Source organism: Balaenoptera physalus (assembly GCF_965194825.1).
Source record: "Balaenoptera physalus genome assembly, chromosome: 7".
NCBI classification, from domain to species: Eukaryota; Metazoa; Chordata; class Mammalia; order Artiodactyla; family Balaenopteridae; genus Balaenoptera; species Balaenoptera physalus.
Genome location: NC_138886.1, coordinates 94458412 through 94472869, shown reverse-complemented (window position 1 = coordinate 94472869; position 14458 = coordinate 94458412). Strand labels below are relative to the sequence as shown.

General features: G+C 41.4%; 1 pseudogene across 1 annotated transcript in view; it reads left to right on the top strand.

Annotated features, from left to right (window-relative positions):
* The window catches only part of LOC309664497 (dihydropyrimidinase-like), a 78366-nt pseudogene extending 64570 nt beyond the window's left edge, over positions 1–13796 (top strand). Inside the window, exons 7-8 of the transcript in view lie at positions 3445–3652; positions 13662–13796. The product of the transcript in view is annotated as a dihydropyrimidinase-like (transcript). The remainder of the gene's footprint in view (positions 1–3444; positions 3653–13661) is intronic.
* The last annotated feature ends 662 nt before the right edge of the window (positions 13797–14458 follow it).

The window sequence follows — 14458 nt, the reverse complement described above, 5'->3', positions numbered from 1 at the left end:
CTCTTTTTGTGCAGCATACACTGGCCATGGGACCCAGTGATGCCACTCATGGGAATTTACACTAAGAAAAGCGTTCACACCAAACATATACATGAATCTTTATAATATCTGTATTCATAATCATCAAAAACTGGAAACAACCCAAATGTCCTTCAGTAGGTGAATGGATAAACACTCTGTGGTGTATTCATACATTGGAATACTACTCAGCAATTAAAAAGGAATGACCTATTGATACACACAACAACTTGGATAAATCTCAAAATAGTTATGCCAAATGAAAGAAGTCAGCTTCAAAAGGTTACATACTCTATGATTCCATTTACATGACATTCTTGAAAAGAGACTGCTCTGGAGATAGAGAACAGATCAAGGATTTCCAGGAGTTATGCGTGGGGGGAGGTTATGACTACACAGGGATGGTATGAGTTTTGGGGGGCGATGGAACTGTTTGTGTCCTGAATGTTGTGAGGATAACAAATCTATCCAGGTGTCAACAGTCATAGAACTAACACTAAAAATGTAAATTTTATTGTATGTTAACTTAAAAAATATGAAAAGATTCCCGTTTCATCAAAGTAGTCGTAGGTCCTTTGACAAGTTATTTAACCTCTCTAAATCTGAATTTATTTACTTGTCAAGTGTAGAAAATACTCTCTACCTTGAAGAGGTGTCATAAAGATGAACTAGAATGTCATAAAGTATCTACCTGACATACAGGAAAATCTTTTTCTTTTCCATGCTGGTATTTCTCATTGGGAGCAGATTCTTTTTCATGATTATTATTACCTGGGCTTTTTTACAGTTATTTGTCTCTTGGGGAACAGACTGGAGGGTTTCAAGCAGAAAAGTGACCTGATCTGATGTTCATTTTTAAAATATCATTTGAGCAGCTTTGTGGGGGGGTGGTAAGGAGTGTAGGAAGGTAAGAATGGAAACATGGAGGCCAGTAAGAGGTGTTGGGGGTTGTCCAGATGAGAGATGATGGTGGCGTGGACTCGGTGGGAGCGATGGAGGGGGAGAGAAATGGGCAGGTTTGGGATTTATTTTTTTTTTGGAGGTAGAACCAACAGGCTTGATGATGGTTTGAGGAGTGAGGAAAGGTGGCTGGGGGTGTCATTTACTGAGATGAGAAACTCAAGGGAGGAGCAAACTCGAGTGTGTGGGCTGGAGTCATCATGGAAAATCAAGAATTCTGTTTGGATGTGTTAAGGAGTGGAAACCAAACAGATAATTGGGTACAGGATTCTGGAACCCAGGACCAGGTCAGCGTTGTGTCGTTCATTTCCACTGGAGGCGCCACAGTGAGTCTCCCAGCTCCGCCCCTCCAGATTAGGGTTGCAGGGGAGCTTTTAGCTGCTATTCCTTTGACCTAGCCTTGGGATTTTTAGCAAAGCACTTTTCTTTAATCCATTCCTGAGAGCAAGCGCTTGTAGAAACTTCAGAGTATGCTTGTCTGATCCACTGCTGCCAGATTTTCTTTTTCCTTTTCCATTTAATGTGATTTAGGGAAAGGCGAACACCCAGTATTTCCAAATATCCAGCTTAGAAGTCATTTCATACTGTGTAAGATTGAAAAGTATTAATAAACTACTGAGAATACTGATGACTATGCAAATACATGACAAAATATGCTGAGGTTATATTCAACATATTTTGTTATTTTTATTGTCCTCAAATTTCCAGTTTTGCCACAGACAAGGGAAAGAAATTCAAGATATAATTTTCCTTTTCAAGGTATAATTTTTTCTATGTTGAATTTTTTAAAGTTTTATTTACTTTTTTATACAGCAGTTTCTTATTAGTTATCTATTTTATACATATTAGTGTATATATGTCAATCCCAATCTCCCAATTCATCCCACCACCACCACCCCTCCCACCCCCGCTTTCTTCCCTTGGTGTCCATACGTTTGTTCTCTGCATCTGTGTCTCTATTTCTGCCGTGCAAACCGGTTCATCTGTACCATTTTTCTAGATTCCACATACATGCGTTAATATATGATATTTGTTTTTCTCTTTCTGACTTACTTCATTCACTCTGTATGACAGTCTCTAGGTCCATCCACGTCTCTACAAATGACCCAATTTCGTTCCTTTTTATGGCTGAGTAATATTCCATTGTATATATGTACCACATCTTCTTTATCGTCTGTCAATGGGCATTTAGGTTGCTTCCATAACCTGACTATTGTAAATAGTGCTGCATTGAACATTGGGGCGCATGTGTCTTTTGGAATTATGGTTTTCTCTGGGTATATGCCCGGTAGTGGGATAAGCATCATAAGAGACTACTACAAGCAACTCTATTCCAATAAAATGGACAACCTGGAAGAAATGGACAAATTCTTAGAAAGGTATAACCTTCCAAGACTGAACCAGGAAGAAATAGAAAGTATGAACAGACCAATCACAAGTAACAAAATTGAAAATGTGATTAAAAATCTTCCAACAAACAAAAGTCCAGGACCAGATGACTTCACAGGTGAATTCTATCAAACATTTAGAGAAGAGCTAACACCCATCCTTCTCAAACTCTTCCAAAAAATTGCAGAGGAAGGAACACTCCCAAACTCATTCTACAAGACCACCATCACCCTGATACCAAAACCAGACAAAGATACTACAAAAAAAGAAAATTACTGACCAGTATCACTGATGAATATAGAAGCAAAAATCCTCAACAAAATACTAGCAAACAGAATCCAACAACACATTAAAAGGATCATACACCATGATCAAGTGGGATTTATCCCAAGGATGCAAGGATTCTTCAATATACGCAAATCAGTCAATGTGATACACCACATTAACAAATTGAAGAATAAATACCATATGATCATCTCAATAGATGCAGGAAAAGCTTTCGACAAAATTCAATACCTATTTATGATAAAAAAAAAAAAACTCTCCAGAGAGTGGGCATAGAGGGAACCTACCTCAACACAATAAAGACCATATACGATAACTACCAATTAACGATTGCCTCTGGGAAGGGAGGGACAGGGATGGAATTTGAGGGACAGGGAGGTATTGAGGAAACCTCCACTGTGTCTGCAAAAGTTAAAATTGTGTGGAGTGGGTATTGAGTCAGTGTGTTCATCATACTAATCTATGTTTGAAATATTTTATAATTAATATTTTGTTCTTTAAACATATACATAAAAATAACTTAAAATTATAAACGAGAGACAATGCCCTTCTTCCACTCGCTCCATCCTTATTAATCACCGTAAAGAGTGATCTACTGGGTTTTTCTCTCAGAAAATGTAATTACTTTGCAATAAAATGTTAATGCTATGTTCTATTCTTAAAGTCACTTGTTCCAGTGATAAAGCTATGGCTTAATAGAGTTGCTAAATTTTCTTCTAAGTCATTCTTTTAATATTTCATATTTGTCAAATGAGCTGGTAATGATCGGGAACATCTTTGTTTTTACGTCAGGACCATTTCGGCAAAAACTCATCATCAGGCTGTTAACTTCAACATCTTCGAGGGCATGGTGTGCCATGGGGTGCCCCTGGTGACTATTTCAAGAGGCAAAGTGGTGTATGAAGCTGGAGTTTTCAATGTCACAGCAGGAGACGGGAAGTTTATTCCTCGTAAACCATTTGCTGAATATATTTACAGACGGATCAAGCAGCAGGACCAGGTGAGTTGGGGCTAAGTGGGCTGTTAACACGGGCTGGATTGTCACTTGCTCCTGGATGCTGGTGATGGCGTTGTCACATACAATTGGTTAACATATTCACAGGGTGTTAGAAGAGTTTATGAACAAATACAGCTGTCAAAGAAAAAAGTCATTATTGGATGGATGCAGTTTCTTTTGAAGATTGGTGTCTATCAGGTTTCCTAAGGGACCAAGTCAGGTTTTCCCAGGCAAGTGTAGGGCCCCTGTGGGCCTTTTGACAATTGCTGTTAGTCAGGGTCCTGTGAGAAGCAGCCATCCAGATGGATAAAGGTGTGACTTTTTTAAACACCTGGGAGAGAAAATGGGTGGGAGCCCGGGAAAGGCTGGCAGAGTCCTCAGCCTGCAGTTCAAGCCTGGCCCCAGTGAAGGAGAGAGGGAGAAAAGCAAGTGGTGGAAACATCCTAGACTACTATACAGACCAAGAAAGGTTGAGCAAGGCCTACAAGCAGCCCTTGAGCCATCTCCTGCATCCAGCCACGTGGCGTGCTGTCATTGGCTGAGAACAGCAGTGGGAGGCATGTCCTCAAACGGACAAAAGGATGGAGTTCGAACTCAACTACTGTCCCTTGAAACATCAAGCTCCCTGTCGTTGAAGGTCTGCAAGGTGTATTCTAATGACCACCAGAGCAATGGCGGAGTTTGAGGTCAAGGTAAATATGAATTCTACCTTGGCTTCCCTTTTCCTAGCTGTGTGGCCAAGAGCAAGTTTCTCTATCATCCTTGGTCTGTTTCCTCATCTGGAAAATGACAACAGTGTGTTCTCCCCAACAGATTGCAAGAGTCAAATGAGATTTTAAAACGTAAGGCACCAGTAGGAGGTCAATAAACATCAGTTCAGTCTCTTTGCTTTCCGCCTTTGATGACCGAATTTATAATAAAGGCCTCCAAGTCTTTGTTATAATCCAGTTGTTAAAAAAGAGGTGTTTGTTCTTTTAATATGTCTTGCATTTTCCAGTGTTTGTTTAGCTCATGCAGTGTTTTAAACAGTTTTAAAAATTCACTTCACTACATACAGTAATATATCAGAATTTTCAGACTAAAACCATCTAAATTGCTGGGTTTGGAGAGAGGCGGGGCACCGTGTGCCCTCAATCCCACATGGTAAGAACAGGCCGGAGCTGGATGGCCAAGCCCTACAGAGGCAGCCTTTCTGATTTTCACCTACAGGCTTCACTCATTAATGTTCCCAAACCGGCTGTGTAGCCATTAGAATTTGTAACCCTTGGGTTAGTTCTAAGGCTTCTGTGTCTTCTTTCCATTTTAAAATATACTTCTCTTTTTCCAAAGTTCTCTGGCTGTTTTCCGATTCATTTCGTTTGGGTCTTGTAGTCTCTGATTTCTCCTCTAATATCTTGTGAAAATTTTTTGCTTGTGGATTCTCAGAGTTTGTTAGATAAGATTCATCCTTTTTAACCACTTCCTAAAGCTTTGATTAAGTAAACAAGTGCTCTAGAATGCTTTAAATTCTCAGGATGCCACAATTCTTTATATACTGTATTTCAGTCAAAATATTTAAGGTTGCAATTTATTTTGCTGGGAGTTAATTTGTAAATATTGACACTGACAGGTGACAGGTAGGTAGAGGCTATAAGGTTTCCATGTATTTCTAAACATCACATGGTAAATAACAGCAATACTAACATTTACTGAGCTTTTACTGAAGGCAAGGCACAATGCTAGGGGCTCTGTCACTGTAACAACCCTGTGAGCGAGGGAGTATTATTTTCCCCACTTTAAGTATTAGGAAACTGAAGCTTCAGGAAATTAAACAACTTGGTCATGTCACATAGCTAGTATATGGCAGGACCAAAACATCAACTCCGGTTATCTGACTACAAAAGCTGTATGCTTAAGCAATAAACCATATAACGTAAACCATAAAGATTGAGTTAAATGAGTTAATGGGAGATAAATTATTCTGAACTAGGTTTGGGGAAAAAATCTAAATGAGAGGCCTTGATGGCAGCTAGTTTATTCATGACACTTGTAGTAGTAATCCAAGGGAGGAACAGATAAGCGTTGACTTAGGAGAGATAGTACCGACAGAACTGGGTGATGAATCATGTGACACTTGAAGTGAATCCAGGACCAGCCTGCTCCAGGCTGTCAGTACCAGTTGCCCACCAGCAGGGACACTAGACTAACTGGGAACCCCTGACAGACTGTATTTAAAGGACTGACTTTGCCTAAGTCTTCCTCTTGTAGGGAAAATATGCCGAGATCACCGAATGACTGGCTTCATCAGTTCTCCTTTTCAAATTGTTGTTGGGTATTTTATTGGCAAAATTAATGCCAACATCATTTTTTAGGAGTTCACTATCAATTTTGTGAGTTATTTTAGTTTCTCAATATTTTCTTCTGATACCAACTTTTTAGGTATTCTAGTGCATTATTGTTTTTACAATAACAATAAATAATAGTTGCATTATAATATATTGTTCTGAGCACTTACTATCTGCCAGGCACTGTATTTGGTGTAATTTATATTCATTATTTTACCTAACCTGCACAACAAGCCATGTGGGAGATATTGTCATCCCCATTTTACAGAATAGGAAACTGACTCTCAGCAAGATTAAGTAACTTTACCTGGGCTGAGCGGTAAGTAAACGTAAGAGCCAGGGTGTGTGATAAGACCTTTCTGATTCCCGCTGTACATGAGACCTCTGTAGAGCAAGAAAAGAGAAGAAAATGATTGTGAAACTCAAATCATGGGGAATGCATTATTTTAAAAAGTGTTGATGTGGAAAAAGTATCAAATAAAATGAATCAAATGAGGTTGGGGGACTGTGTGGAGATGTTTCAGACCTTTTTTCTCTCCATTAGGCGAAGATAATTTCATAGAAGGAAAATATTACGCTAAAGTTAAAAAGAGTTGTTAGGAATCCTAGATTTTAAATTCACATGAGGTAATTAGAGCTCTTACTTTGGTTTTCATTTGAAATATTCAGATTTCTTTGTAAGTGAGGAGAAGAGTTTGAAGGCAAGCAGGAAAGGCCCATACCATTTCTCCTGCTCTTCTGTTATCCTTCCCAAGAAAATTAATCACTTGCCACTCTGGACTCCAAAGCACAGATTGTAGAGACACGCCAGTGTTTGTCAGTCCCAGAACTCAGCTGGTCTCCTGGCTAGAATTTTAGTTCTTTGAGGAACTTACTTCCTTATTCCCAGTACTTCCTATGTAGTAGGCGTTTGATAAATAAACAAATTGCAAATGGAAGGAGCAAAGACTATAGTTTCAGAGGTCATAGAAAGGACTTGAAATAAATTTACACAGAAGATTGCCTCTTGCCTCGTCCCAAACAGTGGGGTTGTCTGTGAACTTGATTCTTATCCACGATTTTATTACTTAGTGAAACTTGGCATCATGCTGTGCAGCTATCACTGTTAACGGATATTGTGAGGAATTTCAAAGGACAGAAATGACATTGTAATGCAATTTGACAGCTTCAGGGAATTGTTTACTTTATTTTAATATTTAAACAGGGGATCCTTAAGGGAAAAAATTTAAATCAGAAGATGAAACCTCAAAATTTATTTGATAAATATTACATAATAAAATACGTATTTCAATTCAATATAAAAAGTCACTTAAGGAAGAGGGTTGGGGGATTCAGGAAAGAAAAATAAAAGAGGAAGGAAAAAAAGGACATGGCCCCTTGGTATCCATAGGGTTTGGTGCTCAGTATCTGTAGATACCAAAACCCACAGCTGCTCAAGTCCCTTATACTGTTGGCCCTCTCTATCCATGTACTCAACCAGCTGTGCACATGGAGGGCCACGGTAACAGCAACTTGGGTGTTCAAGTACATTTTGAAAGAAGAAAATCAACTTACATACTACTCATTCTTTACCAAAAAAAACAAAAACAAAAACTTTTTAAACTCAAATGGTTTATTATTCCTAGAATTTTTGTTTGTTTAGGGTATTATAATTTTTACCAAAATTTGGAAGCACAGACATTCTTCAAGTCATCCCTTTTTCTCTTTTTTCAGTAATAAGCAACCCAATCTATTTTGGAAAATTAGGGTCACATTGCATTTTCTAGAGAAGCAGGGATAACTTCATGGAGTAATGCATGGTTTCAGAATACTGCTGCCAAAGCTTTTAAACTGGCTTGTGCCTTTGCAACCATAAGCATAATTTGCCTTTTAGATAAGATAAAATTAAATGGATGGCTGATCTAGTCCTTGAAACGGGTGTTCTCCATTTCCGAAATAACAGTTTGTCAATGTCTTTCTCAATGTGGTAGCTCAGAGAAAATAATTTCATATCATCAGCTGCCATGTAATTCTGATTTCCTCGGATTGATTGCTAGTAATTGCAAAAGGCGATACATATGTTGGAGCCAGCTCATTTTGGCTTATGAGAGACACTTCTATGTATCCCTTCCCAACTCCTCCTTCAGTGGTGTCAGTAGCTTGAAATCAGCCATGGTGAGAGCATTTACACAACAGAAATAGGCAAGTGCTATAAATCAGGGCTTTAGGAGTGATGAGAAAAGGGGAAGGTGGGTTGTCAACATTTACCAGTACATCACTGTATACAGGGACTTTGTAAGTACTCTCTTTTCATGTTTTATCTAACCATTCAATGTTCATCCAGTAAATACTTATTGATGACCAATTATGTGCTCACATTGTTCTTGAGAAATAGCTCACAGGGTATTTTGAGGATTAAATGGAAACATTTGGTGGATAGTAAAACATTATCAAAGTGCAAATGTCCATGTTATAGATCACCTCTGTTGAATCTAGTGATTCATAGTCCCCTGGAGAGCTCAGTCCTGTGAGGACCTCTAAGAACCTTGAAGTTCACCAGGTACTGAATACCTACCTCTAAATTCACCAGCCAGGAATGGATTTCATTCTCAGGGAGTCGCTGCTCATTTGGACCGTTTGGTGTTAGGTCAGTGTCTGCTGTTTGGTATTTGGAAGTTCTGTTGTCTTTATCGCTATTTTAGTATCTTAGCCTCCATGATCAACATCGTATTAGTAACTTCTTGGGGTTCAGGATTCTTGTCTATGGTCTTAAAAATCTCAGAGAAATCTAGCATCCTAGCATTTTACTCTCTGCAGACAATACAGGTAAATTTTCTATCAATTTTAAGCTTCCTCTTTTCCCTGATCAGCTAACCAAAAACATTTCTGCAATCATGCGGGTATAGTGATTGCAATTAATATTTATTCATAGCACTTCATATCGCGATATAATTCTCATTTTTGTCTATAAACTCATCACAGTGACAATCATCATTAAGTACTATGAACTCAAATTGAGCTCCCATCTACCTAAGTAAACCACCAGCACCCTGCTGGGTGAGGTGCCATCCATGTTTCCTGTTTTACTTAGGATAGCCTCTCACAGTGTTTTACCCTCAAACCTTTCTATTTGATTGTGAACCCACCAAGATGGGAAGAACTGCTGGCGGGGTGTGCTCGTCTAATTTTGGCCAGCCTGTACTGGGGGAAAAAGATGTCCCCACCCAGATCAGTCTTCCAAAGGTGTGCGCTCAGGATCCTAGTCTCTTTTAGGTGCTCCTTAAGAAAGCTTTCAAGTGATTTTAGATAATGCTACCCTCAGGAGATTCTATTGCCCAATATCATCTAAAAAGTTCTAAAAGTCCTACAGTCAAGAAATCTTTCATTTAACAAATGTTTGTTAAGCACCAGATACAATTCCATATTCCAGGTGCTGGGGATATAGGTGTAACTAAGACAGCAGTCCCTGGGCTCAAAGAGCTTTAATCCTACTTCTCTTTCAACTATAGTTTGTGGGTGCTTAAGTTCTAGTTCTGTTTGAGATGCTAATTACACCTCCCTGTGAAGAGGTCAGTTAGCCACTTGGATAAAGGAGTCCGGAAATTGGGAGGCATTGGGGCTGGACATAAAATTTAGGAATCCTGGCATCTACATTTATTTAAAAACACAAGTCTGAGGCCACCAGAGAGACTGTAGACAGAGAAGAAAGGGGACTTGAGAAAGAGCTCTGGGGCTGCCAACCTTCAGAGGCTGAGGAGAGGTGGAGGGGAGGAGCCAGCCAAGGAGCCTGAGAAAGCTGACCAGTGAGATCAGAAGAAAAGTAGGAGAACACGGAGAAGATAAGAGACCTGCTTACTTTGTTCAACCCAGAACCCTCTGATACTTCATCCTGGTCTTCCTGTGAGCTTTATGCTGCATTAATGTCCTCTAAGAAGTGGGTATGCAGGGACTTCCCTGGTGGCGCAGTGGTTAGGAATCCGCCTGCCAATGCAGGGGACACGGGTTCGAGCCCTGGTCTGGGAAGATCCCACATGTCGTGGAGCAACTAAGCCCGTGCACCACAACTGCTGAGCCTGTGCTCTAGAGCCCACGAGCCACAACTACTGAGCCTGCATGCCACAACTATAAAGCCCGCGCGCCTAGAGCCCGTGTTCCTCAACAAGAGAAGCCACTGCAATGAGAAGCCCGCGCACCAAAACGAAGAGCAGCCCCCGCTCGCCGCAACTAGAGAAAGCCCGCATACAGCAATGAAGACCCAACGTAGCCAAAAATAAATAAATAAGTAAAAAAAAAAAGAAATAGGTATGCATGTAGTTGGGAAACTCAGGATGGTGTCCCTGTCATCACTGTACTCATCCTGGATACCTGGGAAAGAAGCCCACTTTGGACCCAACCACTAGGATAAGCTCTGAGCATTATACACTGGTTGCACCAGATGCTGATGCCCGTGTCAGGGCTGGGCACGTCACACTGGAGATGGAGTTTGCCATTTGCCACTAGAGAGAAGCCACGTGACTACTTTTCCTGAGAGCTGCAGGGTAAGTCTGCTTAGAAAACATGTGCAGCCGAACTCTGGAATAATGCAGGGAAGGCTTAACATTCTGCAGAACGAGTGCCATCACCTTTCTATTTCGTCACCGTGAACATCTACTGAGGTTCTAAAATGTATATAGAGTACAGTGCCAGGGGCAATAGACAGTACAAAGATGGACAAGACCTGGGTCTAGCATTAAAGAGCTTATGTAACCACATTTAAGGATAAGAAAAGATTAGAAGGTTGAAAGTACTGCAAGGCTTGAGACCAGAACTTAAATTGTCTTTGATTCCTGTCAACTTGTCTATAAAGGGGAAGACTGTGAAGTGTGGGGCAGCAAAAGCCTCCCCAGAGAGGGTCAGTCTGTGTCTGAGGTGGCGGTGTGGGCAGGAGTGGTTAACAGCCCACAGCCATCCTGGCGGGAAATCGGTCCCTGCCCGTCCCGAGCCTCAGCAGCAGATGAAGAGGAAGGCTGTTTGCACGTGAGACCTGGCCAGTCAGGTCAGAGACATTTGACGGTCAGTGTGACCAGAGTGACCAGCCAGGCTAAGAGGGGCCTCGTGGCATTGCTAGTACAGTGACTGAGCAGCCGGAAAGGGATTCTTAGACAAGTGCAAAGGGCAGGTGCAACCTGGGGAGCAGATCAGTGCTGAAGCAGAACAAAAGAGGATGAGGGAAACTGAGTCAGCTCTGGCCAGGATAACTGACACAAAGAGGAGAGGAGCTCAACTAGGGATCTCCTTCCCACCAGCATCCTTCCACCCTTCATAGGAATTTATCAAGTATTTACTGAGTACTTGTTTTGGAGAAACAGAGCAATAGACCAACCCTGAGTCTGCTGGAGGAGATAGACAGATAATTACAGAAAATGGTAAGCACGATACTGGATGGGGCAGAGAGGTCTAAAGCTCCCTGGGCTAATGATTGCCTGGGCTGAGTTACCGAAGATCCATTGGAGATATTTAGGTTAAAAAAAAGAGGGTGGGCATGCCATGATGGTTGAAGGCATGGCCCTGGCAGAAGGATGCTTGGAAGGATGCCGTTTCACCTGGTTTGAGTCACCCCTGAGCCTGCAGCTGGGTTCAGGGAAGGGATCCTCCGAGGGACCTGCCGGCTTGTGGAGCAAGCCCACCCCCTGAATGAGGAGGGGGGTGCCCGGGCTTGACGGTCCCGCTTAAATCACTGGTATTGGTCATCAGTCCCCAGGAAGGAGTCCAGGAGAGACAAACAAGTACAGATGAAAGCCACAAACAGAAAGGTTTCGAAGGAACTGTTGGAACAGGGAGATGGGGGTGCTGATGAGGGACATGCAGCACAAAGGCAGGTGGCACAAATATCTGCCCACTGGTGTCACTTTCTCCAGGGGCTGCAGAAGAGGCTGATGCTTGAACTGAAATATGCCACGGGTTTTGCCGAGTGCAAATACCAACAGGAAAAGAGAAAAGCAAGACTCTTTACGTTGTCTGCAAGAGAAGGGTTGAAGGAAAGTGGAAACAAATCCTGGTTTGCTTGGATGGTCCTGAATTTTACCTGTTAATTACGTTTAGTACCCTTTACACTCTCAGAAGTGTCCCAGTTTGGATGATAAATTATATGGTCACATTAGGTTTAAGTACATACATATAGTTGGGCTTGAAAAATAAACCAGGAGAAGAAAAAACATGGAGACTAAGACCTGAAACGGGGGATGTGGTCAGAGAGTGGGGTATTAAATTAATTTAAAGTTTCAGGTGTGGATTGGCTCCAGGTAACTACAATGTCCAGGGGCTGGGTGGCAGCCAAGGGAAGTTGGTGCTTCATTACCCCGTGTCGATGTTCAAGGTGATGGCAGGATCCAGGGCGAAGGAAAGGACTGAGTCGATAGCGAGCCAAGATGCAAGTCCAGCAAAGCATCCAACCAGACACAGAAAGTGGACAGAGGCTTGGACTTGTGCACAGAGGGCAGGGGTCTTCCTAGTCACTAAGTGATCAGTGTGCTTCAAATTCCACTGTAGGGACACGGTCTCTGTCTTGTTCTCTGCTTTATCCTCTGTGCCTGGCAAAATACCTGGGGCTTGTGTGTGCTCAGTAAATATCTACTGAATGAACGAAGGAAATGCTTTGTATCTGGGAAATCTCATGTGCCTGTGAGGTAGGTTTTATTCCTTGCATTTCATAAGTGAGTGAGTAGGCTCAGAGGAGCTTATTAACTTGCCAGTTTCCTACAGCCAGTAAATGGCAAAGCTAGAATTCAAACTTAGACCTACCTTTCTCCAAAGCCCACACGGTTGATCACTACAATATATTAGTTTTGGTGGTCAAAATAAGACAGATGTACACAAACGTACACACACACATATTTATTTTTTAAGAGCTTTTATATGCTAGGCATTATTCTAAATGCTTTACATATATTTAATCCTCACAACCCCCCTATAAATTAGGAGCTATTACGATCCCCAGTTTATAGCTGAAGCACAGTTTTAAGTAACATGCCCAGGCCCTTAACCACTGTGGTTTACAATTACTTGACTTGCCAGTGAATTTGTGTCCACATTGACAAACAGTAGGATTTACTTACTTCTTATGAATCCCTTTGTTTAGAAAGTCCTGATTTCAAAAGTCTGCTCAAGCACTGAATTAACTCTAGCTGAATCCAGGGTTCTGCTACACAGTTGGCCACCAAAGAGGTATAGTTCCAGATGGGAGATTCTGTAGAAGGCTTGTTACAAGCGGGGACTATCAGGAAAATGAGGAAACACACACACAGATTGCTAGAATCTGAAACAAAAAGCTGAAAGTCTTAGGAGACGTACAACAAAGCACTCTGGGAATATAGACACCTAGAATTGAAACTACAAGGAAAGGTAGAATGTTGGAAAAGCCTGTAAGGTGGTTATAGAACAGAATGTGTGAGGATATGGCAGAGGCCCCAGTGAAAGTTGCACTGGAAGGAATGATTGTTAGGAAGTGTTCCCTGGGCCTTTGTCTGATGCAGATCAACCCCAGTGAAAGAGTGGGGCAATGCCGGTACCCGAGGTCGCCGGGAATTTCTGTGAAAGGGCAGGGCATGGGAGGCACATGATAAATTCACAAGGCTCATTTTTGGTCTCACAATTCACTTAGGGAGCAGAACTTAGCTTTGAATTCAAGAAGTCAATAAGCCACAAGAGAAAAATGAAATGTTCTATTTCAGACTTGCACGCCTACCCCCGTGGAGCGTGAACCCTATAAGGGAGAAGTCATCACACTGAAATCCAGAGGGACAACAGAAGAGTCCACACATGGGACCAGGAAACAGGCCCCCTCCTGAACCCGGTGCTGTCAGTAAGGGATAGTGGGCAGAGAAAGTTTTCCTCCCTGACAGCATATGGAATTAGCATATCTCTTTCTTCCTTAGTGTTTAAAGAGTCCATGGTCAAGGTCAAAGACTTCAAAGTGACCTCAGACTCAAGGACAGTTCAGCCAAAGGGCAGGCTGATAAAAGACCTCTTGACGCAGAACACTTGGATGAGCCTTCCAGGTTGAAGCAGGCCTTGGGCTAGCTGGAGGTTTATTGTCTGAGGCGTCAGGAAACATTGCACAGAGGCCTAGAGAATCAAGTATGAGCAAGAGGCTGGTAACACAGAGGGAGGCTGTTATTGAGGAAGGTTGGCACTACTTAAAACTGAGAGTGCAAGTTTATAGTCAAAATTGATAAACCGATTAGGACTTTATCTGGAAGAAATGAATCTATGTATTGTAAAGGCAACCATATTCTAGAACTTGGAATGAAAAATGAATCATGTTGCTTTGGGTATAATTTTTCAGGAAAATTATTTGATAGCTTATTTCACATAGTTTTAGAATAATATAGATATGGTCATTTAAAAAACATTTGAGTGCTTCATCAGTTTTCTCTTAGTCTTTTGACATTCAAATCTTTCTTTTTGAAACACATATTATCATCATCCTTGTCAATTTTCTTTTTCTGGGTTTTTTGGGGGTTTTTTT